Source organism: Coloeus monedula (genome assembly GCF_965178545.1).
Source record: "Coloeus monedula genome assembly, chromosome: 8".
Taxonomy (NCBI): domain Eukaryota; kingdom Metazoa; phylum Chordata; class Aves; order Passeriformes; family Corvidae; genus Coloeus; species Coloeus monedula.
The window spans coordinates 15765662-15792574 of NC_138788.1; the positions used below are offsets into that span (position 1 = coordinate 15765662).

At 35.6% G+C, this 26913-nt stretch overlaps 1 protein-coding gene and 1 long non-coding RNA gene across 13 annotated transcripts in view; one reads left to right on the forward strand and one right to left on the reverse strand.

Moving 5' to 3' along the window:
- Positions 1–25200, reverse strand: part of LOC309575713 — a 30639-nt gene extending 5439 nt beyond the window's left edge. Inside the window, exons 1-2 of the long non-coding RNA XR_014226619.1 lie at positions 25103–25200; positions 420–475 (exon numbers count right to left, since the gene is read on the reverse strand). This is a non-coding gene — a long non-coding RNA (uncharacterized lncRNA). The remainder of the gene's footprint in view (positions 1–419; positions 476–25102) is intronic.
- Positions 1–26913, forward strand: part of KCNMA1 (potassium calcium-activated channel subfamily M alpha 1) — a 439539-nt gene that overhangs the window by 220628 nt on the left and 191998 nt on the right. The window lies entirely within an intron of this gene.

Below are 26913 nucleotides of genomic sequence, written 5' to 3' on the forward strand. Positions count from 1 at the left end.
AATACAAAGGCTGGTTGTTATAAACTGTTTTGCTTAATTATTTAGCTAATAGATTTCTTTGTTTTTCACTATGTCTTTGCCCAGAATTTACAGGAGTACATGATAGATACTTTCCTTAGCTGGTAGTTTGCCTTAAGTATAAGGTTAAACCTTCTAAAACATGATTTAGAAAAAGAATTAACTGACAGCTTATAAAGTGGATGGACAACTATTAAAAAGGTTGATTTAATTTTGGTCTTACATGACCCTGACAGTACTTAACCTTTGATTTCCTTTGAGGTTTTAGGTCAAAAACCAATTGAGTTTCATGGTAGTTTTTTTCCCCTAAGCTGTCAGACAGCTACAAGAATTTGCTGGGGTTTGCCAGTTCAGATTATTAAGTTGTGCTCTCACATTTCAATCAACATACTGTTTCTTACCTGGAGAAGATCCTCTTTTTAAGTCTACTTCTTTTTCGCATGCTAGGCCTTGTCACCTTCAAGAAAAACATAGTAAGTAATGCATAATTTTCTCTTTCTTCATTAGTACTACAAAAAATTTACCATTATGATGCAAGTGAGGGGGAAAAAAGGCTCTAGCAGAAATGCACTATTTTTCTTTCGGGTTTTTCACTTTTCAGGTATATTCTGTTATCTTGGGCTACATATTTTGTAACAGGAAAAAGGAAAGAAAAATGGTGAAAAGAGTTGAGGAATCAGATAAAATCCTTGTCCATAAGGATCTGCTTAATTTAGGGTGTACTGTAGAAGCAGGCTGTAGTGGCCAAGGTTGGATGTCAAATGGCCCAAATTGTCCAGCATCTCCCAGTGTTTTCTAATAAAGTGCTTTCATTACCACTGTCTTTCCCAGACTTACTCACTGATCTTACGTTCTGACACTTCTTTTGGTTTTCCCAGCTTTTCCTACTGTTCCCTAGCACTTCCCACATGAAGGAAAGTGATCCCACATCACATCACAGTGATCCATTTCTCCCAGTTGAGTTTAATTTGAAGCTGTCTGGAACTTTGTGAAGAAATGTTTGAAGCAGTCAAAAGATATTTAATTGGTGACTAGAATGCATACATACATGAGTAATCAAATTAGTTCTGTAAAGCTTTTTTAATACTGAAGAATATTTACCATTTCAGAGTAAAAGAAAATTGGTTATGGACAAAAGCTTTGATGTGGTCACTTGCAAGAAGAACGGGAACCTTAAGTGAACCCTGGTGCATGTGTGAGACTCAGGCTTTAAAGCAATTCAGTGAAAACATGTAATCACTCTGGCAGATGCAATTTCAGTGTTGTCATGAGTAACAAGAATAGAAACTAAATTCTTCAGAGCTGTAAGACCTGAAAGTTCATGCTGGTACTTTTTATCTCTCCCTTCCTAATATAAGCAGTGTAACAATATAGTTGGGAATCAAATCTGCTGTACTGAGGTACAGCTTTTTACAAGAATTTTTATAGCAGCCGTCAGCACAGGAAATTATATATATTTAACAAACAGATTCATACTGAGAACATGGTACTGTACATCTGCTGCTGGCTAAAGTAATGGTGTGAGTTCTTTTTAATTTTTAATGTTGTTTTACAGGCTCTGTATTTTTGAGTGCTCTTCTACTTTTAATGCCTCTTGTTCTTTCCAAAATGGTACCTGTCTAAATCTGAGCTAATTTTTTCAAAACATTGGATAGCATTATTTTTATATATACAAGGGATATGTTTTATCCTACAGGTTAATTGAACTGTAGGGTTCTGCAATCTCATCCAGAATTTAAAAAAAACAAAACAACCCACCCAAAACCCCTGTATTTTCTTAGAGTTCTTGTTCTTACTTTACTGCTTTAAGCAACACTGACGGAAACATGAATTCCTCAAACTGCACATTCCTGAATCATTGTTTAACATGGCAGTTGTTTCTTTAAGTCCTTTTCTTTGTGCAGTGCTGTGTAAACGTCACATTTTTATGTGAAGTGTATATAGTTTAAATTAGATCAATATGTTTTTCAGTAATTCATAATAGTATTGATCAATCATTCTGAGGCTGAAAACTCTTCATTTAGATAAGTACTTGTGAAAAAGCTACCTTTTAAAAATAAGCACTGTTCTTCAGTTTTTCAGAACTGTTTGCTTTTGATAAATTATATCAGAAAATTGGCAAGTCATTAATTGTGTAGCACACTGTAAACTAGAGTTTATTTGTGAATTGTTCCTTTGGGCTGATGTAGCCACTAAAAATTTTATCTTTTTGTTGTGTTGGAGTGTGGAATAATTCTAATGTGGGAGAATAGTGGATAATTTTGCTCTAGTAGGAATATATTTTTTATTATGTGAATAGAGTACTGTTACTTTTCTGAAAAGAGAGCTGACCATATCAATTGATCTGAATGCAGCTGACCAGATAGCTGTGTAAATTTCTATTCATAGCAGGACTAGATAGCATATTTGTTTAAATTAAATAGAATTTCCCTGCATTTGATACCAGTTTGGGCAAGGCATACAGATGTTTCCATTCTGGAAACACTCACTATCTTGAAGTTCAACATTTGTGGTCTGAAAACCGTACTGGAACATTTTCTTAAACATGTGCAAGTGCTATAATGTAGCACATAGTGGATTTCACAGTTTGTCATGAGCCTTGGTGGTTTAATGTTAACACTATAGTTAAACTTCCAAGGACTCTAGCCAGGGATATGAGATATCACCTTCTCCAGCTGCCACAGAATTGTGGTCTATTCATGGTCAGGTAGGAAGGAATAGTGGTCAGTTTTAGGGGCTTTTGTTTTTTTGCACTTTTTTTTTGCCTCTTTTTTTCTTTTTTTTCCCCCTTTTTCGATCAAACCCCTTTCCACAAGCAAGTTTATTTAAAAAGTGAACACTGAAGTAAACTTATAAAGCAACCAGTGCACTTAAGTGTCTAATAGCTATAACGGGCCTGTCTGCATAATATGCATGCTATATATTTTTGGAAGGAAATCTTTGAACTGAACAACACATGCGTTGGCTCTTCCCGACGCTTTACATGTGATGACATCTGTTGACAAAGTATTGTTAGCAGCAGAGATCAGAAAGACGTGGCATGTGAAGTCAATTGTAGCTGCCAACAGCTCTGATTGTATTACATGGCAGGCTTGGAAATCTCTGTTAGACTCTGTAGAGTGTCAAAATATAGGTAGCTTGGCAAGGTTCACTGAGAGGTTTCTGTGTAGAGTCAAAGGATTTTCAATTGCTGAATTAAGGGCAGACATTTTACAGTGAGAACTTCAAAGCTTTGGATTTGTAGCAAAGCTATTTACTGTAATAACAGTGATGTGAACCCTTTCATTCTCAGGGAATCTTTGAGGCTTCCCATTAACTCACTGGCAGGCACCAAGAACATGATTATAAAGAGAACTCAGTTATTCCTCTTACAGTAAGCTGTCATTGTGCTGTAATGTCACACTCCAAGCTTTCGCGCAATCCTAATATGTAAAATGTTAATAAGGGAAAAAGTTGACAGAAAAGATGCCCCAAACATTGGCTAATCTCTTTGTAACTGATTTCTGCTAACAGATGTTGATAATAACATGTTTGACTCTAAAAGTGGGACTATGCTAGTAAAAATAAGTAGTTAAAAGTCAGACTTCTTTTTGGGCTTAAAGCTGCAGGTGTTTCAGAAAACTTAGCCAAAAAATTGGGTTACCATAGGTTTCATTCCAATGCTTGCTATTTAGAGGTTAACCTACATAAGAGTCTATCAAGACTCCCAAATGAACGATTTCCCCAAAATATGAGTATCGACCTAATATCGATATCCAACTGAGACAGACACAAACTCTCTAACAGTTTAGAGTTAGAAAGTGCATGTTTTATTTGGCACCAGGCACTGCGTGGGATGGCTCCCTAAGACACAGGGCCCCGATCCAAGCAAACACAAAGCTTTTTATTTACAAAAATGATGAATATCCAAAATACAAATGCATATTCATAACATTAACACCTCCCATTCTCTGCTTCGTATGGAAATGAGCTTAAATGTCATTAAGCATGAGTAGTGTGTGTCCTGAATGGAGTTGGTGGTCTTGAATTGGGTCAGTGCTCCTAAGGAAGATGAAGTAACTCATCTTCCTCAGTTTGACCTTTTTGCTTCTCTGAGCTTTAACAATCCTAATTACTTTAGTGGCCTCTAAGTTTCCTCTTGCGTGACTTTTGAAGGGGTTCCCACCAAAGGAGGAAATTGGTCATTGTCCTTGTTCCCTACACCAACTTTTATCAATGTTTCTATTCCTCGTTCTAAGCACAGCTGAGCAAACATACAAATGACAGATCATCAGTTATTTGGTAATCAGTTACTAACATCTTAAAACCCATTTCAGGTCCAGCTTTCTTAACTATTTTAATTAACTCTAGCTGGGCCCAAATTCCTTCCTATTCTAAGTAATTTCAACACAGCTAGCCTATAACTAAAATCTTTGTTTTTTCTAAATCTATGTTTCACTAAGATGCTAATTAAAAAAACCCACAAAAAACCCAAGCAACTAAAAATCTCTATGCTTTTCTACAACTTGGTGTTAAATTTTAATTTTCCTAAATTTGACTCTAGTATTTAAATCTGTAGAACCAGCATGGTTATGAAATAATTTTTATTTTCTGTGTAGCAAGCAAGCAGTAGACCTATAATCTCTTGTCAGTGTTCTTCCAAGAAAACCGTGACAATTTCTGCGGCCTGGCAGTCATTTCAGGACTTTTGTAAACTGATCAACATGATCATGATCAATCCCACTGTTCTATTCATTGTTATGTGTGGTAATGACAGCTGTATGTTTGTCAGTGACTTCAGGATGCATAGGATATGTTATAGGAATGGCATCATCTTAATGTTACACATTTTTGTAATTACTTTATTCTTCAAAGGAAAATAACACTAGATAGTGATTACAAAATAAAATAACACAGATAAATGCTCATATTGAGTTTGTTCCACCTCATTTATGTCCTTAGTGTAAGAGCCATAATGTTGTGTTTTTGTTGTCCTTTTTTTTCACTGCTTGAAAACCTGTAAATTAATTTTTAGTGCGGAAGTCAACTCAGAGAGCACTTACTGGGGAGGAGAGATTAAGAAATCAATTTCACAAATAATACTTGGCAGCATTTACTTAAAACTAAAAGCAGCAATTTTTGATCTTGCAGCTCCTGGCCAACTTTCTATACATAAGCCTGTGACAATATTTCCATCAAAAAAATCCCTTTGCCTCTCAGCCATTAAAATTTTCCACAAGGTTAAATATTAACCTGGCACATTTAGGCCTAGAAGAAGTTTTGTTCTGGCGCCCACAGGCCTTGCTGGCCCTGACAGGCTGCCCGGGACCTCAGCCGCTGCAGAGGTGCGGCCCCAGCCCCATCCCCTGGCTTTAGTTGGGACCTCCTGGGTCCACCCTGACCCTCCCACCTGTCTTTCCCTTTCCCTGAGGATCAGGACCCGTTTCTGGCAGCACTTGCAGCAGTGGCCAGGTCACTGGGGTGGCAGGTGGCCTGATCTGTGTTGCAGCCACCTTGGGCTGCCCAGTTCCTTGCTGTTCCCTTAATGGCCGGGGTGGAATGGCACTCCTGAGGTGCCCGGCAAAGCGCCCTGCCAGGCCCTTGTGCCCTGGCCTTGCACAAAACACTGTTAGAGTGAACTGTCCATTTGCCTACCTGTGTGTGACACAGTGGTGACACAAACACAAATTGAATGTCACTCCTCAGTGGTAGTGGAAATAAATAAAATAAAACCTAGATTAAATTCCCCGAGAGCTTGGCAACAGTTTCCAGTCATCTTAGCTGAGAGAGGTGGGGAAAAAAAATGAGCTTCTGTTTCAAAATCTGGTGATCCATTTAGAACTGAACTTGTGAAGAGGCACCAGAGTGCTCTGCCTGAAATTTGTTAGAGAATCTCTGGAGTCTTGATTGCAGAAAGCAGTTAAAAATGAATTTGGGAGTATTTACAAATCAAGGACACCTTAAAATAATTGCTTCATTTGAAACAGTTAATTCAAAATTTATATTAATTTGTCAGGCAGGGTAGGATTAATGGGAACCCAAAGGAAAGAGACTGTGCTAAGAAAACATCAAAAGGAGTGGGGAAAGTCTTGTCTCCAGTCTTTAGGAGTGTTCAGACATTAAGAATCAGTAGGTATTTTAGAGGAACATTTTGTTCCATGTTTAAAAAAGACTTTTATTTTTCCCAGGTGATATATAATATGAAACAAAACCTCCCAAAATGTGGGTTATTGGGAAATTCAGCCTCTATAGGTATAATACAAAGGCTTTAAGTTGTAAGTAAAACTTGTAAGTACAGACAATGCCTTTATATGGGCCACCAACCAGGAACAGTTGTGTCATTTTTTTTATTCTTGCCAATCTCCCTAGTAATTTTTACCACATTATTATATGCATGTACTGTTCTATATCATAATAATGTGATATCATGCAGGTAGAACACCTGCTAATATATAATAATTCAGACTTTCACCAAGATGTCATGTAGTTACATTAATTTTACAAATAAACGGTGATCTTCTTCAATTTTCTTCAGCACTAAAACAGCATTTATATTGGAAAAGCTGAGATTATGAACTTGGGAAATTGAGGATTTGTACATCAAAAGATACAAAGGTTTTCATGTAACCCCAAAGTTTTCCAGGTAATTCACGGAGAAGGCCAATGATTTTTTTTCTGTGCTGTATTTATGTTACTCTAAACACTGTAAGTCCAAGGTTCTAGTTGATTATCTTTTGGGTAAATGCAGGCTAATATACAGAATATGATAGAGGAGTAACAAATAGAAGGAAACCCCCCACCCAACAACTTCAGACTGATAAACTCCATTTTAGAGCTGGAGGAAAGATGTTCAGGCAGAATGGTTTGAGGAAAGGAGAACACAATTTGTTTTTTAATCATTTGCTTTACTTATAGAATCAGTGCTCCATTTTAGGATTTCATATATTTTCAGTATATTCTTCCTTTGTTTGTTTAGTACTAGGCATTATCAAGTGCATTATCCCTAGTGATTTTATCTGTCCTATAGCAAAGCTGCAGTTTTGGTTGAATATTATAGCTGAGATATTTCTTTGTAGTTCAGATTTTGATCATACGTGTGTAAGAAAAGTTTTTCAAATTACAAACATAGCAAATGTAATATTTTCTAAAATAATAGCAAAAACCAGCAGCAGTACTGCAAGCTCATTTTTTCCTAGTGGTGTTTGGAAAAATCTCAGACAGAAAAGACAATAGATTTTCAGTATCCATGCATCATGTTAATCATTCCAATAACAGTTGGTGTGATTATAAAATGTATTTAATGGATTTTAAGATTGTTGTTGTTACTGGTAAGCCCAAGACCTGTGCATTTTAACCTTTAGGACCTCTCTGTAATTTGTGCTACATAAAAAAAATGAGAAAGCAATCTCTTCTCTACTAAACTGAGAAATAGAGTAAAACAATATATAGATGTAGAGAACAGAAAGAAAGACGAGCAGTAAAAAATTAAAAAAAAAATAACATGTCTCTTCACTATTTCCCCAAATGATGTGATTATGGGACCCATAATAAATAAATAAAGATCACTAAACTTACTCATTTTGGGCAATATTCCACACCTTTTTTTGGATCAAGAGCTCTAGCTTAACAAGTAATGATTATTGTCTTACTTGGAAGATCTCTCAAAATATTTGGGAGTCCCATGATTTTCTGTCATTTTTTTGGCACCTGATTACAATCTCTTGAACAGATGCTGTTAGCTCAGGAATTTCTGGCTGATTTTCCTCTGAGATTACAGTTGCAGCTCCAGCTGGTCCTTGTGGGTTGCAGGTCTCACCTGCTACCAAGTGAAGCTTGTGTTCTCAGGCTGTGTATTTCCTGATAGAATCTCAGTTTCCATTTTTTTTTTTTTTTGTGCATCAGGGAAAGGCAAATAGGATTTTGGCCAAAGGACAACTGGGGTTATCACTAGCAAAGGCAGAAGGCCCCATCAAACAGTGGTATGATATCACTAGTCACCTCTCCCCAGAACTGAACTAGTATTTGCTAGTAGACTCGGTTTGTTCTTCTCTTTGCTCTTTTCATTAATTCTGCAAATGCTTGAGTTGGGAAGGACAAATGAACAGGGTAGAAGAAGATAGTATGCAGGACTTAAATTGACAAAAGGGTAAATGCCAGTTTTGGAATAAGAATTTTGCAAGCATATTAATGAGGATCACCCTTTGATTTTCAAGGCTGTCCTCTGGTGGTGCTTTTGCTCTGCATTTGCTTTTCCTTCAGCTGGCAAAACTGACCTTTGCACTCAAATGAAAATTAACAAAAATAAATAGTGATAATTAATTACTCTAGATTATAATACAAATTCCTTGGCATTCATAGTAAGTTGTATGCACAAGAAAAAAAAATTTGAAAAGTGATTTTCATTGGTCCGTATGAACCTAAATGTGTTACTAAGAAGGTGAACCCATTAATAGTCAATTCTTCATAGACAATTTGACTATGAAGAAATTGTGCAAGCTGGGCACATCTGTGGCCATGTGACTGATAACTCCAAAGGGACCCTCTTTTAGCAATAACAGGTGTAAAGATTCCTGTGATGAAGGTATGATGGGAAAATGGGGACTACAAGTTTTGAGTAAAGACAGGATGGTTATAATGTTCAGTAACTTTGTGTTCATTTTTCTGTGAGCAGTTATGCTAAAATCACCCCAGTTTCCATTTCAGTTTTTAGGAGGTTAATAGATAATAGTTTCTGCTAGTTGATCAGTGAATAATGAGATCCTTTGGGTTCACATAAGTGAAATATGAAGATTAAATGTTTTAAGTGTCTGTTTTCTCTGTATATAACACTATATTTCTCTAAGATTTTGTGCCTTGGTAAGCAAAAAGTAGGCAGAACTGAATCCCAGTGAGTTTATAATATGACATTAGGAGTCTTGCTTTTGCAAGAATCTGTAATTTTTAATCTACTTTTAGGAGGCAATGCTTTTTCTATCTGTATTAAGCATTAGTCCTTTAATGTGCAGCTTGTAGTACTTGGTTGCAATGAGAAATCTGGGAATTTCTTCTCAAGTTGTTCAGATGTTGTATGTGCTATAAGTGAGCAAATTTGCAAAACTATAACTGATAAACAAGATATTCTGGGTGCTGACACAAGAACCATGACTTTCTGTGCCAACAGAGTACTATCATGGTTGCTTAGTATACATTTAAAACAATAATCTCCCAAAATTTTGGGAGGGGGAGGGGAAGGAGTTGTGAGGTAGAAATATGAACAAATTTGCCAGCAGATTGATCAAAAGTGTCTTTCTCCACATAGGCATGTTAACTCACAACATTTTTAATTGGTGCCATAAATGGCATTTAAACACATTTATACTGTATTTAAAAAAATTATAATGTTTGACTTGGCTGAGCCCCTCTGAACACTTAAATGTTAGACCTACCCTGTAGCTATTATGGAGCCAGCAAACTGCAAGAGAAGATTGCTTAAATTATAAAAATATTGTGTGTGCTCCTTATATTAAATGTCAAATAAATGTATTCTGATCACACAGAGCATTAAACATATTTACTTCCTTCCCCTCCCAATTTATGAAGCTGAGTTTCACAAGAACTTTTTAAGAATCAGTAAATTTACCTATCTGTAAAGTTGAGAGTGTGACAACTGGATATACTATATTATCAAGGGTGCTTTCAGTGTATCTTCCTTTATTCTACTTGCTCTTGAAAAATTCTCTCAGAAGTTGTGCAGAAGGCAGAGAGATTATTAAAACACCTTTTTTCTTTGAGACTTTATCTATTTAATGGACTGGTTTTGTTTGCAGATACATAGAGTTGTGTAGGTATATTTTTTTACTTCCAGTCACTAGGGTTTCTTATGATTTTCTCGTTCAGAAAAAGGCTCCCCTCCACCTCCAATTCCCCCTCCCTCCCAAACCCCCATGCTGTAACATGTGCAATTTTGCACACTGCATTAGTTAGTGGGATTAAGCTGGTGGAGTGAATGCCTGCTGTCATCGTGGAAATCCGGCAGAATTCCCTTTTAATTATTTTGTAAAGCTGGTTGAAGACCATTAATGTCTATCCTTACAAATCTTGTCTTTCTCAAATATTTGTTGAAAAGTGAGGGGACAATTTACAAAACACAAAGCAAAGTCTGCTCCAGCTGCTAGGAATTATTTTGTCTCATTGATGTTTGCTATTGAGAGGGACAAGCTCTATTAAAAGAATTGTTTAAATGATTGTTCTTACTATTTGTTCTTAGTTATCATAATCAATAGAGCTGTCAAGCACAAAACATTTCACATTTTAGGCAAAGTCTGTACTTGTCAGCGAAATAATCTATAACTAAATTGAAACCAAGGTGCTGGGATAGGATGACACCAGCCAGTGGTACAACAGCAAACAGAATATTGACAGCCTTTTGGAAGTTTTGCATTGAATCTCAGGAATAGCTGATACATGTTTGAGTTTGATTACTACACCAAAAAGGAGTTTTCTGACTCTTGTTGTTACATATATAAAACTTGGGTTTATGGAGAAACAGGATTTTTGCATGTAAGTGACTAACATTGAAAAGTAAATTGGATTTCTTTTGTATTGATTAGGAGTGACATTAACAGTTTTATCGGGTTTGGAGAGACAGGAATGAACTTGCCTCTGTAGATTAATCGGTGAAATAACCTCTCAGGCAGGAGGTAAATGAAAATAAATTACTTGCCTGCATGAGATATATGTCTGTGGAGACTGCTCTGATATCATGTGTGCCTCACTCAAAGGCTGGTACCTGATGAATATTTGGAGCCTTCCTCTTCTCTGTGCACAAACAAAAAACACCCCTCACCCCCAAAACTGTGAATGCCTAGAGGAAGAACAGAACAGCAAATTAAGTCTGAAATCTGAGTAAACAAGCAGACAGGTACAGGTTAGTGGTAAAATACCACAAAAATGGGAGGGAAGAAATGGAGTATATTTCACAGAGTGACAACATTTATTTAAAGACAGATTTTTCATTCTCTGAGTTTTAGATCTAAAAATTGGCAGACATTACACTGAAGATTGCTTTTTCTCAACATCTTGAAAAGCAGTCTTTGGAGTTACATATTTTTTGGCATTCTCAGAGGATACCAAGTAGGTGATACAGTATGAAGAAAAGTCTGTGAAGTACATAAAAATGCATATGTAGTACTTAAAAAAACTTCTCATGAAGGAACAGTTGCGTAGTAACAAAATTATCCAAGGAAACATTTTAAGGCAATCAAATGTGGTAACACATAATGAAAGTAGAACTTAGCATGACAGCAGGCCTGCTAAGCAAATTAAGATTCTGAGCATTAACTTCATGGCATGTGGCTGTAAGATTCCATGCAGGTGCATAGCTATTTATTTAAATCTTTGTCCTAATTATAATAAAGTCATGAAAAGATATTTTAGTAGAGGAGGAGAGGGATTCAATTGTGGTTTATTAAAATAAATAAAATCTATTTATCTTTCAAACTACTAATTTGGGTGAAGAACTAAAGCTCATAACCAAAAGAAAACAGCAGGTAGGAACCTGGAGTTGGAAAATGCTAACTGCTGGTACCACTGTCCTGATATGTTGATCAGGATATCAGTTTCACAAGGCAGGTATTGAAAAGTGCAATCATAGCTCAAGCAGAGCTATTAATAGGCAGACGTCCTGTCTCTGTACCAGAGTATTTCCTAAAGAGCTGTTGCTGTGCAGCAGGGAGCAAGGGAAGTATTACCCTTGCAGCAGCATGCTGCCACTGTGGAGAGCATGGCACAGACTGAGTAGAGTCTTGTGTGACAAAATAGAGACAGGAATCGACTTCTCTTACATTTAGAGAGAGGTATGAAACCAGTCTACTTTCATCATTCCTTGAAAATATTGTGGGGAGTAGGAAAGGGTCTGTGGTACTTCCCTTGTTCGCTTGAGTTCATCTTCTGCCTCTTCTGACTCGATAGCTTATGCACTCTCCAACATTTTGGTTTGAGTGATGGGCAAAGCAGCCAAAGCAGCTGAAGAGAGAGCAGAACTGACTCATTTTCTCACTGTCTGCACTGCCATCTGAATACAGCTAGTAGTTCTATGAAGTTCATATGCAGCTAGGTCTTTATTCCCAAGAGATACAAGAAAGCTATAGTATTCCAGCTGGGACTTTGTCAGTTTGTTGGCTGAAACATATATGAGATGGGGAGGAACCAAAGGGTGTGGGGGTTGTGGCATTGAGTGTTCAGTAAGATTTGGGTGTGTCCTCAGGGCCTTTGTTACAAGTTCTTCTAAACCTTCTTGTTCACTTTCATGTCTGTTCTTAGACATGAAAGTCATGTTAAATTGAAGAGTCTTCTAAGAATAAGGTATGTTTTGTGTTTGTTCTTCTATAGGACTTGATTAGCCAGCCTTATCTATTTGTAAATGGCAGAGAAAATATCACAGGAAAGAATTTAAGCTTCATAGGAAATGTTTAAACCATCTGGAAAGATGCTTCAAGTACATTTCCTCGTGCTATCACCAAAGGCTTTTTTTTTTTTTTTTTTTCCCCTCAAGAAAGGGCACTTAATGTTCTTATAGTACAAAATTTAATATTTGTTTCAACTGTCTCTGGGGTTTTATTATCTTTAAAAAGGCCTTAAAGCTATCAGGACATTTTTGTATAGGTTAATTTTCCCTCCAGCTTCTTGCTATTCATTTCCCCTGCAAGGAGTCACGTAATCTAGCTTGGAATGAAATAAATATTACAGTGATTTGCAGTATATGAATAATTGGAAAAGTTGTGTCCCTTCAGTCTATAAAGGAATTCAAAGTGAAGAGACATCCTAGACACAAGTTCATTTTCAGCTAAAGTTGTTGCACTTGTAACAAGTCAAGATGGTGGTGGGAGGAAAAAGGAGGAGCATTAACCTTTAATGAAAGCATTTTACCTTAACAGAAGAAGTGATGAAGGAAGTCTCTTCATGATAAAATATATAAAATATATTTTTTATATAAAATATATATATTTATATATAATATATATTTTCATGTATATTTTTATATATTTTACTCATATTTTTCAAAGGTTTTTTATACTACACAATGAATGCAGGCCATCTCTTGGTGAACTCTGTCCTCTGTTCCTTTGATGCCTCAGAGAAACAGAAGAGTAAATGTGGGCAATGGTGTTTCCATATTAGTTTCTATACCTGTGTCTTATTCAGAAATGAGAATTGGCAAATTAATATCAGATTTTCCTTGGGATATTAATCTTCCAAGAAATAGGCAACTGGGTAAAAGCTGGAGTCAGTTTTCAGGTATACAATTAATACTGAAGATCAGCCGTTAACAGCATGAGGATGGCAGCAAACTGCTGCCACATCCTGCCATAGTTCAGTGATTGCCTTCTTAACTTCTGTTTTTCCTTTCTGAAGTTTTATTGAATACTGTTTTCTAGAACCACTGTTGTCAAATCAGTTACCAGATATAAAACCCAGTCACTCTTTCTTTCTTAAAAACTAACAGATGGTTGCAACAATAAAAAATTTAGCCTTGTTGAAGAAGGAAGAATAACTTCATTGGTACTTTCAAAGTTCTGAAAATAAAATATTAGACATTATTTTCTTATGGCTAGACAAGTGATTAAATGGCTTCCTAAATCTTTAAGTCTTGGTACCATCTGGGTATTATTTGCCTGTAGGCTCAGCTTTAATTCTTAGTGAAAACACTACAATTTGTAGTGCCTTTTGTAGGTTTATGGAATCAAGAACTAAAATAGAATGAGTTCTATTCTACTGTTAAAGTGCTAGTCATACTCTCACAGATAACATGTTTTTAACGTAAACAGAAAATGCCCCCTGCATATAATGACATATTACATCTAGAATTTCACCCATACCTCAGTACAGAAAAGAGCAGTTGATCTGAACTCTAGGTAACAAATGAAAAAGATAAGCCTTTTCCCTAGATCACACAATTGATATTTGTACTTAGTTATATCATTGCTGACATAGAATGAGAAAATGCAGAGAACAGTTTCAGTCTTATTTGGACTAAACTTGTCTGTGTCCTAATGTAGTTCAAATTTACTTCGATATGTACTTCAGATAAGCAAATGTCCATTTAAAATCATATGTAGAATTTTTATTTTTCATGTGTCTCCTCTCCTGATGCATGAGGTATTTATTATTAATACATTTCTGTTTTCAGAAATACTAATATCCAGATATTTATGATCTTAACGCATGTGAAAATGTCCATACAAGTCAATCTAGCTGGAGTGTACTTGTGAATAAAAACTGCATCAGACTATCATGCCACCTTTCTGACACTGTCATCTTCTCACAAGGAAAAAAGTAGAAATGAGGAAAATTGAGTTGCAGTGTGTACCTTCTGCTCTACAGATTTGAACTTTGTCAAGCGGATTGAAGAAAATAAGAGAAATCTCTCAGAAAATACTGGCCATGAAAATTGTTAATCCAGTAGATTACTAACCTCTAATTACTATATATATAACTGCTCTAGTGACTATTACTAATGTTATACTAACATAATATCAAAAAAGGTAGTCCATTAATACATGTTGTAAATGTCCTGTGGTTTCTTACAATAGGTTAGAAGGCAATGCAGGACTTAGAGCAATGTATAGCAATCACTTAGGGTGATGTATATTTCTGTAATGTAATTTATAGCAACATCCTGAACTTGAACTGTAGTTAATGGAAAAAACATTGAAACATTTTAAGTAGAGTAAGTATTCCCCTATTTTATTCACCTCACAACTACGTTGGCTTTAAGTCTTTGATTTTTTTCTCTTAAACTTTATGTCTGTCCCTGTACACTCAAAATAAATGACTACGCAGAAAAGGATTAGATTTTTGAATACATAGATCCTAAAGACAGAGATCTTTTTGCACTAAAAAAAAGTACAGTAATTTATTTCTTATGAAGTGTTTAGTCTTTGCTGTTCATCCAAAATGAAAGCAGAGTTACACATTTGTATGAAAACCCCCAAATATTTTGATTCTTAATTACTGTACAATATACACCTTGACATAATAAAATTATGCTGCTCATTATAGCTGCTCGTGTTATTTATAAGAGAGAAAGACCTAACCAATTATGGCATATGGCCAGTCTTTATCAAAGGAAAATTATTCCTTTCCATACTTTGCAAGTTCACAGATTATTTTAGCTGTGCTTGTATTTAATTACCTATGACACTTCAGTTACACGTTTACATAGTATTACATTCTTAAACATTTTTCACTGCAGTGGTCCTTGATGCACATACAGAAGAGTAATGCTGACAATTTTTCTCAAAAATTGGTCAGAGGAGGGAGTTTAAGAGACTTAAAACTTTTTTTTGTCCATAACTACATTAATAATAACACATTTTGGGAAAGGGAAGAAATATACATACGAAACAAAAATACTTCTTGAATAGAGCTTGTATAGTTTTTCAAAATACATGAAACTGCAAACTTTGATATGGCACAGAGGTTGTTCCATATGTTTATGTATTTACTGGTATGGAACTGAAGTAGTGTTATAATCAGTCAGGAACATGTCTTTCAACTTGTATTTCGTAAGGCCATAATTCACCATCAGACTTTGTGTAAAAGCATGCCTGTCAGTGAAGTTGCAGTAATTTATAACCTCTGATTCTGAGTGCCATTGTGTATGATGAGTATAATCCATCTTAAGGCCTTGGCCAGCTACTAGAAGAGGTTGAATGAACTACAGAATATTTGGCCTAGCAGGCTGTGTTCCCTCTGAATGAGCAACAAGAATGAAGAGAAGCCTGCGAAGAATTCCTAAGACTGGTCTAGGTGCCTTTGTTCAGTGTGCATCAAGATTTACAGTACCCTGGGTTGATGATGCTGCATGTAACAAAGTTTGGCCTGTCAGTCTGACACCTTTGTTAAAAAAACATCCTTGTTCAGTCTCATAAAGAAAACACATCTGGGTAGATGGTCTTCCTGGTAGATGCAGGTCTTCCTAAAGCTGCTTGCTTTAGGTGTAGACCAGTATGTCCAGGACTTTGCAATAGTGATAAGATGGTGTGGGTGCAGACATGCTAATCAATAATACTGTGCATAAGTTTGTCATACATGGTTTGTAACTTAAGTCTGTGATTTAATCTAACATTATTAAGAATACTTAAGGATTCAACTGTTCCATAAAGCAAAATCTTGGCATATCTTCTATCATACTAGTTTATTTACTGGCTAATGATCATTGCAGTGAGCAATTACTAATAAACAGTTACTGAATAGAAACATGTTCTTTACAGTCCTCATCAGAGATAGATTATTAAGTCTATGTTTCAATCCTTACTGCATTATCCAAACTTGCTTTTCCCAGAAGTCCTGGGACACTGCTCTTCCTAGTTCTCCAGTGTACTTCACATAGTTTCTTCTTGTTTCTGTATAGACAAGCCCTTTGTGATTAAAGGTGTTTTGAGTATTTTAGTAACAATCTTTACAGTATTTTCAGTGAGCAACATAGAATCCTGCTAGACCATGTTCTAGTAGAAACTAAGTGTGAATATGTTATAGCTTACAATTCTTACCTTTATCCTGAGCTTCCCTGAGCCCTTGGCTAGACTCAGATTTGGATGCTAAGCCACTGGATTCTGGTATCACTTGTCCTTCTTTTCCCTTTAGTATCTCAAAGCTTCCTGGTTATATCAGTGCTCTACCCTTGCCAAGTATTTGTGCAGATATGGTTCTTCCAGAGGATATTAAATGATTTAACTTATTTTTTAAATTCCCTTTCGCAATGTTTACTTTAGGAAAACTTTTCATCTTCTATTTTTTTCTGTAACATTTCATAAATTGACGCCAATGCATGTGCAGTGGTTGTGCACCTTATCCCAAACACACATTCTGCAAAGCCAGAGATTTATGCCTGTGCTTTAACATAGCAGCTGGTAATATTTGTTGTGCTCATTCACTTACATGGAAAGTGCTGCAAGTATAGAATCACATTAGAGAGAAAATCCTGGGCAGACAGAGGCAGACTGTCGTGTGGTCCTTAAATGGTGTTTATAGGAAGAATTAGAGTATTAGGGAGATGGTGGCGTGTGGGTTTTGTTTTGGTTTTTTTTTTCTTTATATGAAAGAGACTGGCTGGGAAGTGTGTGAATTCTGGAAAGGAAAAGTAATGGGCTTGCTTGAGGTGGGGACAGAAGTGAAATAAACAGCTACAGCAATCAGGACAGGCTGGTGTTATTCTGCCCTGGATGTGAAAGGATGACCAAGTACATGCATTGAGAACTCTTTTAGCACGATATCTCAAGGCTTTTCTCAAGGCACTCTTAGTTCGTGGGAATGAAAGCTTTTTCTCTAACCCAGCTCTCTGTCGTAAACGTGAATGTCTGATGCGAGTTGAATAAGCTTTGCTGCCTAGGGAAAATTTGAAACTTCAATGCATTTGGTTTTGTAGCTAAAATGCAGTGGCAATTGTTCAAATCACCAGAGGTTAATGGACATTAATCCAGTCACCCTGTTGTTCCAGGGACTTGTTTATGGCCATCTTCAGTGAAATAATTCAGAAATCTTAAACTTATTAACTCATTTACCTGGTTGAGTGAAACCAAGTCCCCAAAACAGAAAACTAGAGTTGGATTCCTTGTTTTGCCAAACTAAACTTTGCCAGTAGTTGATTTATTTAAAGGAGTTTTATATTGGAAGGAATTAACTCCAGGGCTAAATATCCCAGAAATTTAGTTAAATTTGATAGTTCTAGTCATTTATTCTAAATAGTACAGTATCCTTCATAATGATTAGGTTATATAATTTGCAACAGACTTGTGTGAACTATGTAGTTTGTTATGGCTTTTGGCTATATCAAAAGAGAGAAACTCCTGCTATTTTAGATTCTAACAAAATAAATGAGTTTGATAGCTTCTCTCCAGCTGAAACAGGGAAACTTTTCTAACATGAGGTTGCTTCCTAGCAACAATCTGAAAACAGATGACTCTGCTTAAACCTAATAGTTGAATCTCTGAAGACTAGCTGGTTTTATAGCAAAAAATCACTGTTTGCAGGACAATAAACTGTTGAGTTAGATGTATGGTAAACTGTGATTTAACCTGGTCTTTGGAGATCCTTGCATTCATAGCTTCTGTCATGCTCTGCTGCTTTAGTAGCAGATACCAAGGATATGATTCTTCTCCTTTTGTTTTTACATTGTCATATTCAGAGTGTTGAGATTGTAGAACTAAGACCAGCTTTGTGTTCTCTGTGGATCTTGAGGACTTTTCTATCATACCTGAATGAAAGATTACTGGTATATTATTTTTATTTAGAGTAAATTTAAAGAATGCTTTTCATCTTTTGCTAAGTCGATGCTTTTCAAGTAAGATAAGAAAGATTTTTATTTTCCACAACAATGGGAAAGTATACATATATAATATGAATAATTTGTGTTGTGATACATACATATATGTTATAGTACATACTGTGTATGCCAGAATTCCTATTACTGACTATACAGTAGCTATTTGAATGGTACAGTTTGGAAGTCTGTGAGTTCAAGTCCTAAATTTTTGGGCTCCTCATCTGCTTGCCTTAAGCAATTTACTAGGTTTCTGGCTTTGTTAGCAGTGCTTTAATTGTTCTTGACTCGGTAACCACCTTCTCAGGCAATAACATTTGCATGCACTGTGCAACAGATTGTAAGTGCATACCTGTACACCCAAGAAAATATTGACACGTTTAATATGTAATTAATGAAACATTCTACTAGCCTCATTAAATAGCACACAGTGGCCAAAAGTGGTATGAGACTTCACTGAAAGTTCTGTCCCTGTGAAAAGGTTAGAAGTGTTTGTCTGGAAGAAGAATGTGAATTTCACTATATAAGATAGTACAATTGTAGGTTTTCTATCTGGAATATACAATTTTGATTTTTTTTTTACCTGTCAAATTCAAAAGGTGTTGACAGGTTTCTCAGCAAATATTCTGAGAAATTTCAAGAGAAAGTTACTTCTACTGTGAATTACTTGATTTTATTTTGATCTGAATTTCTGTGACAATTTACTAACTAAAAAGATTAGTATTTCACCAAGCTATTAGTGTATAAAAACAAAGATACCAGAAGTGATTGTACTGCAAATGGAACAATAGATTCTATTAAAAATGTTATACAGTAGGTGAAATTTAGTTTTCTTGGTAAAACTGTTTTTTGGCATTCTGTGAATTGCTGCCCTGCGTAACTAGTTTATATATTTGGGAACTGTGCAAAAAATAGACTGATAATACACATTTAAAGGTAATTAAGAAAAATTGCTCAAAAGCTGTATACCTATTGGTAAACATGGAAGAAATCCTTTTGTAATGGAACACACATAATAATATGATGTTACAAAATTGTGCTTCTATCATCACAGGGTAGCATTTTTAAGTGAATGTTGCATTAAAATAAATTACCTGGTGGGTTATGTCTTTCTGAACTCTCTGGAATCAGGCTGTGCAGTACTGTGCCTAATGTACATGGCTTAGAACAGGCTAGGTGGTCACTCTCTAATTCCGGTCACGTTGTTATGTTCAGTGCAGCTGAGAAGGTGAGTAAGGTAAAGGCAATTCAACACAAGTTCTGAAAAAACCCTGCTTTATTCAGCAGAGATGTCTTTTACTAGAAAAGCAGCAGAAGGTGGCCAAATTAATCGCTCATATCAATGCATCCCTGTCACTTTCCATATTCATTTAGTTTGGTTGATTATGCATTCAAATCAGTGAAACTTGTGTTTTTTTTGGATCCTGTGCACTGCATTGAAAAATTCACCTCTGCATATCTGTGTGTTTATGATCTTCAGTTATTCATCAATTACTGACCATGCTGGACATTTTTGAAGTTTCTCTGTATCTCATTATCTCATTATTTTTTCTTCAAAATACACTGAAAATTCAGGTTTGCTTTGAAAGCTCAAGTGAAATTATTTTGAATGAAATGACAAAATGCTTATTTAAAAGAACTGATTGGATTTCAGACTGGTTACTGTAATTTATAATTCCTCCTCCCTCTTCTTCTTTCTCATCCTTTTTGTCTTCCTTTCCAAGCATCTTCTCCCCCATCCCTGAGTAATACTGGTGCTATGTACAGTATTTTGTTTACAGTAGTATAAACATTCTCAGCCTGTGACTTCATTGCTGAAATAACTCACCTCTTTCATGTCAACTCTTACCTAGGAGCCGTACAGCAGACTCATTGATGTAGGTTTTTTTCTGCATGGCAGCCCAGGGCAAGCTGGTTTCATTGCATGATGCAACTTCACCTTTTTTTGGTTGTCTATGGGATTAATTATAATCTATTCTTATATTGCCTGTGCATGCCAATGTGCTTACCATAATGATGTATACACTGAATGCAGTCTAGAGCATTAATTGCATGAAATGGAATTAAAAACAAAGACAAAACCATAACATTAGAAAGTTTGAGCAAATGCAAATTACACTTACCACTAACTTTAGTTAAGCTATTATAGAATGAATAGGACATAGTATATATCAGGTCTCTGTATTTAAAATTTCCAGCGTGTTACAGTAGTCTATTGACTAGGTGCACAATTTTGGTGTGGTCAAGATGTGGGGAGGAAAGGATGTACTAACTAGCCTATTGTGTCAAGGACTGAGTGGTGCCAGTAGTATCAGAAAGACAAACGTTTCCCTGCTGTCAGCTTCAGCAGCAGGTGACAGTGAAAAGAGGTAAGACTGTAAATTATCATTTATTGAAATTCAGAATTGGGGAAGCATTTTAACTGCAATAGGTTTTGGGGATTTTTAATGATAAATAACATGTCAAATAATTTAAAATGTATTGATTTACAAAATACACGGTGACATTCCATATGAAGAATTGTAACCCTGCTTGAAATTTCCTTTACAAATGACATGGTGACCATTCTAAGCAACCTGTTGTTCATATGTTCTTAAATGTATTCAAATAAACCTTTCATCAGCACGGTATAAGATGTGATTGAATGCTAATCCTATTTTTTCCTGATAAAATGATAAAACAGAAATCTGGGAACTGACCTGAAACATTGTGTATGAACAAAATTTTCTTGTGCTGTTGGTCAGTGCACGCATTTAGTGTATGCTCAGAAGTTACACTTCGTGCGCTCTTTGGTGTCAAAATTAAAGTACAGATTTCAAATTAATATTCATCTTGATGAATAAGTACTATTGATCCCGTACGTTTAACTTTGAGGGCCTATAATATCGAATGTTATGATATTTGAAAAATGGTGATAGAAAACAGGTGTATATATAAAGTGAAAATAATGTGCTTAGTGTGTACTTTTAATCAGGTAACTTAATGAAAATGTACAATATATATTCAAAGTAGTACAAAAGGGAAGTAATTTCTACAACTGTTGTCATGCCACCCTTGTACTGATACTGTGCTTCCCTAACAATGCGTATTTTTTAGGATTACTTACTTAGGACTTTACTTTTTTATATTATTCCTAGAGTCGATATAATGGCAGTTACCTTTATTCCCCCCTTAAAATGAAGGAAAATTCTTTTAGTACTCGAAACCAGGTCAGACATATATCTGTACAGTAACATGAAGTTCTTCCTGCTGTCAGTACAGATGGGATAATTATACCAGTCCTTTTGACTTTCCAGTAGCTCAGTGTGTGAGCTTAGCTACACACCCATTCTCTCTTGCACAGCAGCCAGGATAAAAGGTGATGGATGTTACAGTGCAAGCCATTTTGAGAGGTGTTAAGAAAAAAAGGCCACTATATATTAATTTTTTAACATTATTATAATCCTCTTATTATATTGATGTAAAGTACTTTTATATCAGGCTTCTGATAATTGATTTGAGCAACAGCTACAGCTGCAGGCAATTTCTTATTCCATTTGTTAATGGAGATAAAGTTACTGCAGAAAAAGAAAGGCATAGTGCCATTAATCTGCCTGAAAAGGGCCTTGCCTGTCCCATTTAGAAAAACCACTGGGTGAGACTGCCACTCAGGCTTCAAGCCAATTTTGTCTGAAAAGTTTAAGTATTTTCTTAATTTCTTTTTTGTTTAAACTTTTCCTATTCTTTTGCAAAGTAAATGTGGCTATTCAGTGAGCCTCTCATAGAGTCAGCATTTTGCCTTAAGAATATGGTAATTTCCACTTAAGACAGTGGTGGTAAATAATCAGGTCCCACAGCTGCAAGAGCTGTGACACAAGCTTTTCTAAGAAGGAAAATTTACTAGATTGCAGTTATGTAGTTGTGGAAATTAAACCACAGCAGGAGAGTTTATGGCTAGAGGAACTGTGTAACGTGTTTCACTTGAAAAATGTACACGCAATAAAGACTTCAGGGGTCTAGGTTAAAAAAAAGGGAAACTGGTTCATATATACTGGGAGTGAATGTGGCCTCGATTATGCCCTGAGTTGGTTCAAGGCAGAGGAATTTAAACAGCTATACTGTGATGCTCAGGATATAATCAAAGATCTTAAATGGTTACTCTTGGTAGTTGAAAGGTTTTTCTCTTCAAGTCACCTGTTCAGTATTGCTAGTAAAGTGTAACAAGTATACAAATACAGGCCCTTGTGACAGGTTACAAGGATATATTACACATCTCATAGTTTGGAAGGGGAGCAGCTGAATTGCATGACCTGAGGTACCCTAATTGTACCTTGGGTATTAATTAAAGGTGCTTTAAAGAGCCCTTATACTGATGGGGTAGGTAAGGCTGAGAGGTCCTCGTGAGAAACGAGAGGGAGAGTCTGAAATTATGCAAATTTGTTTGGGACTAATATATCTTCTAGTTTTATGTAGATTTTTTTAAAGGAATTTACACGGTTCGTGTTATGCCTTCATTTGAAATAGGAAAAAATATATCCTGCCTGGTGTAACTATATATTAAGACTGCTTTAGGAATTACTATTAACACAATGTGATTAGTTTTTTAGGGTTATTGATAGATTTGGTCATGCTATTAGACAGCCTGACCAAAGAACCTGATCCAGTAATGTAATGTCAACTTTCTACCACTTTATAATACTTCTGACTTCCATTGTTCATTTACATTATTCACTGTTGTTAAAGTCAAATAATATACCTTAGGCTCAAGTTTATTACTGCTCAGTAAAACTAGGGAATAGAGAGATATTTTTTATCAAACTATCACAGGAGGGAATTCCAGAAAAGACAGACAGATGAATGAACTGTAAGTATTTTTACACTCCAGTTTATCTGGTACTCTTGTCATTTTCAGTTCGAGTGGTTGAAATTAGACTAAATTTCATAGGACAGCATTAGTTTTTTTAAGGTTACAGTACGTATGCTATCAAGAAATGTATGGAAAGTATATTCAAAGTCATCTGTAGGAATCTGTTATGCATATCAAGCAGAACATTAGAGCTCAGTTCTTTGCTGATATACAAAAGAAAAAATAATTTCAATTTGCAAGCAAAGAGGATAGATGAAGAACATTCTAATTTTTGTTCATTGTGTGTATTTTTTCAAATGATTCAATCAGATGAAGGAGAATTTTAAAAGTTGGATGACAGTACCAACAGAATAGAATAATAAAAGGCACTGACATGGAGGAGTAGTTGGAGCTGGAAATGCATGATGATGGTGGGTTGTTAAAAACTGACTTTGAGGAAAGTGGGTATCAAGTGTGAAAAGTTCTGTTGGGTAATTTTAAGAGATGGCAGCTGCAAACCAGAATCACGTCAAATAGAGCTAGGAATTTCAGGAATTCACTCACTCTTCCTTTTGCTGAAAGGTAAGAGTAGCTACAGATAAATTTATTCAAACAGACACTTTTATCTAGGAGTTCAATGGTTTGTAGGCCCTCTTCTACAAGAGGAAGAGATTTTAGAAATACCTCATATACAGATCATTCTATTGATTCATGCAAGTGCAAGGACTGTAGGTGGTCCATATGACCCAAGCTGGAAAGTGTTTACTGTTTTAAAAAGCTTAGATTCACCATCTTGATGCCATGATGATTTTTTGCCTTTTCTTTTACACCCCTGTTATACGTTTTTTACAACTTCTGTATTCTTAGTGCTTTTTATCTACATTCGTAGACTTGTTTGTTCAGCTAGGAGATGAAACATTTTAGAAGCTTCATAGGTAAGAGTGTGCCCCAGACCCCAAGGTCCTCTCCAGAACACATTCTGTAAACTAAGATAGAACCATCCAGGGGAAGGTTCCTTGGGGGGGAGGGCTTATTCAAGCATCTCATTAGGGAATTTTGGATAGATATGCTAATTAGTAAGACCTATAATGTTATACCAGATCTTTTGGGGGTGCATTGTGGTGTGTATTTCAGTGCATTAGACCTGGACGTGTGCACCTAAGGATCCTTAAAATCAATGCCAAGGTAAAATCCCTTTTTCCCTTCTAACCATGTTTGATTCTTGATTTTAAGACCAGGAAAAGGCATCAAACTTCCCAGAGAATCTACTGCAGTGTTTATCTATATGTTGTAATTGAAAAAGTTTTATGCTGCTGATACACTTCTCACTAACTTTATTAATTTCCATTTGTTAATTCAATGTCAACATGGAAAAGGGATTAGTATTCATATGACTTGCTAGCATTTTCATGTCACCAATTATTTTCTCTTTTCTGGGGTAAGCAGCTACAACAACTTATTACTCCTAGATAGACTTTGATTAAAAATAATAAGTAATAATTAGACAAGAAGTAATAAAAAGGTAGCATTATGAAGAAGACATGCAAGATTGTCAGCTTTAGTAAATAAGGTATGCAGTTAAACCAAATCTTTCTGTAATGCAATCAGTATAAGGGATAAAACTAAAGTGGCTTACTAAAATTTGTCCAAAAAGTAGGCTAGTTGAAACAGTATACTCGTATTTTTCTCTTTAGAATGTTAGTAGTCTCACACAAAATCCTTTTTATTAAAATTAAATCCATTGTATTTAATTAAAAATGTGGTCCCAGGCATTGTTGCTCTTTCATTTTCCTAGAATTGATTTGTCATCAGGCAGAGTGTTTTGTCAAGGTAATGTCATGCTATTTTTAGTTGCCAGTGTTCTTAACTCAGGATAAGCAATTAAGAAATATAACACAAAATAATAAGCTCTTTCTGCTTATCTCTGTGGTTCTCAGCAAACCTTTTCAAATTAAGTTATTTTAGGATGAAAATCTTACCGGTGTATTTTGCAGGAAAGCTCCTGATCTCTTTTTATATGCTGCTGCAAGAACTTGGAAGTTGTGGAGAAGGATTCTGGGCCATTCACTTACGCCTGTTTTAGCACTGAGTTCCTGAGTGTTCAGCTGTTCTTCAGGGACCTTCCTTTGACTTCTGGTTGTAAAATTAGAAAAGGCACATGCTGCAGACAGGAGTGAATATACACACATCCTGAGGAACTTACTATGTTTTTTTCAGAGTGAGCAATTTTAATGCATATTTTTTCCTGTATATCCAATAATTCAATATAAAATTATAAGCAAAAGTTTATTGTTATCATAAACGATTTTGTGTTTGGGCTGAGGAAGATAATTTAATTTTGCTTGAGTGCTGTAGTACACTGTCTTATATTTTACTAGGGAGTCTGTGAAGAAGCATGATGTACTTAAAATTATTGGAAAACTTGAGAAAGATGAAAATTGACACATTATAGTGAACCTTACAAAGTTATATTAGTTGATTTAGGTAAAATAGTTACTAGCAATATTACTTGACTCTGTCACGGTCTGCTGCCAGTTGCAAATAGCTCTGTAAAAGTCAGTAGTGTTAGATGGGCATCAGGAAAGCATAGTTAGTTCTGCAGTTGTACCAACTAAATTTGCCTCCTGATTTTATATGTGAATGTGACAGAAATTAAAATGAGGACCTTCTCTTTCTTTCACACTGGAAATCTGTCTCTAGATTAATTTCGAAACTAAATTTTGCATTAAAAACTGCCAAATCACAGCATTTAAATATATCTTTATATATATATAGTCAAAGGGGAAAATAACAACATAAACTTTTAAGCCCCATTCTTTATAACATGATGCAGAGAAGTAAAAGAATCCAAAGGAAAAAAAAACCCTCTCATTCTGAGAAAAATCTTTACTAAAAGACACAGCTGTACCAATTTAATTCAGATTAATCTGGTTTTGTTCTTGCTTTTTTCTTCTGGTATTAGAATTTTTTTGATGGATAGTAAGGAAACCTGTTTATTTTACTCCTAATTAGTCTAAAAGCTTGTCAAGGTTCCCCAGTGTGGTAGGGAGATTACATAGAAGGGCTTAGTTGTAGAAAGCATTTGCAGAACACATGAGTCATGGTGCATTTGTTTAATTAAGTTAGAAATCGAAGGGTAGTATTCTAATGCCAGCTTGTGATCTGTCAGACTTTAAAGAATAACAGAAGGTGGTGTAATAAAAATTAGGAAAGGGAAGTAAGGACAGACATTTGAAGTGTTCTTGGGGTTTTTTTCTGAAAAGCAGGGTACTTGCAAATTACAAGGTGTAGGTTAAGCAGCAGTTTAAGAAATCTTGGAAGATAGCTTTATTTCACTTTATTTGACAGGGTTTTTTTTAAATTTAGATCAGGTTTATATTTTATTTATTTTAAAATTGAGCAAAGAGGATTCTGAGTGTTGATGTCATTCAAAGTGTGTATAGCCCAAGTCAAAGCATTTTCAGAAGGAATGTAAGAGGTGCATATCAAAGTGAAGAAGGGAGACCACTCCATGTGTAGACTGCAGAAATGGAGATGGAAACAAAGTAAAGCAAAGCAATCCAAAATAAATTCATCACATGCTGAAGTTGAGGAGTTTTTTGTGAGTGGAAAGACAAAAATGGTTTAATCCATTCAACAAAGGAGAGTCAGAACTGAGAATTAAAAGAAAAGTACTTGGCAAGGCCCCAAGAAGCTCCAGGATTTGACACTGAAACAATTTGGGAGCAGAAAGTTCTCTGTGTGTGTGTATATAGGAGAAACAGTTAGCTAAGAATTTAGATGTAGGAGG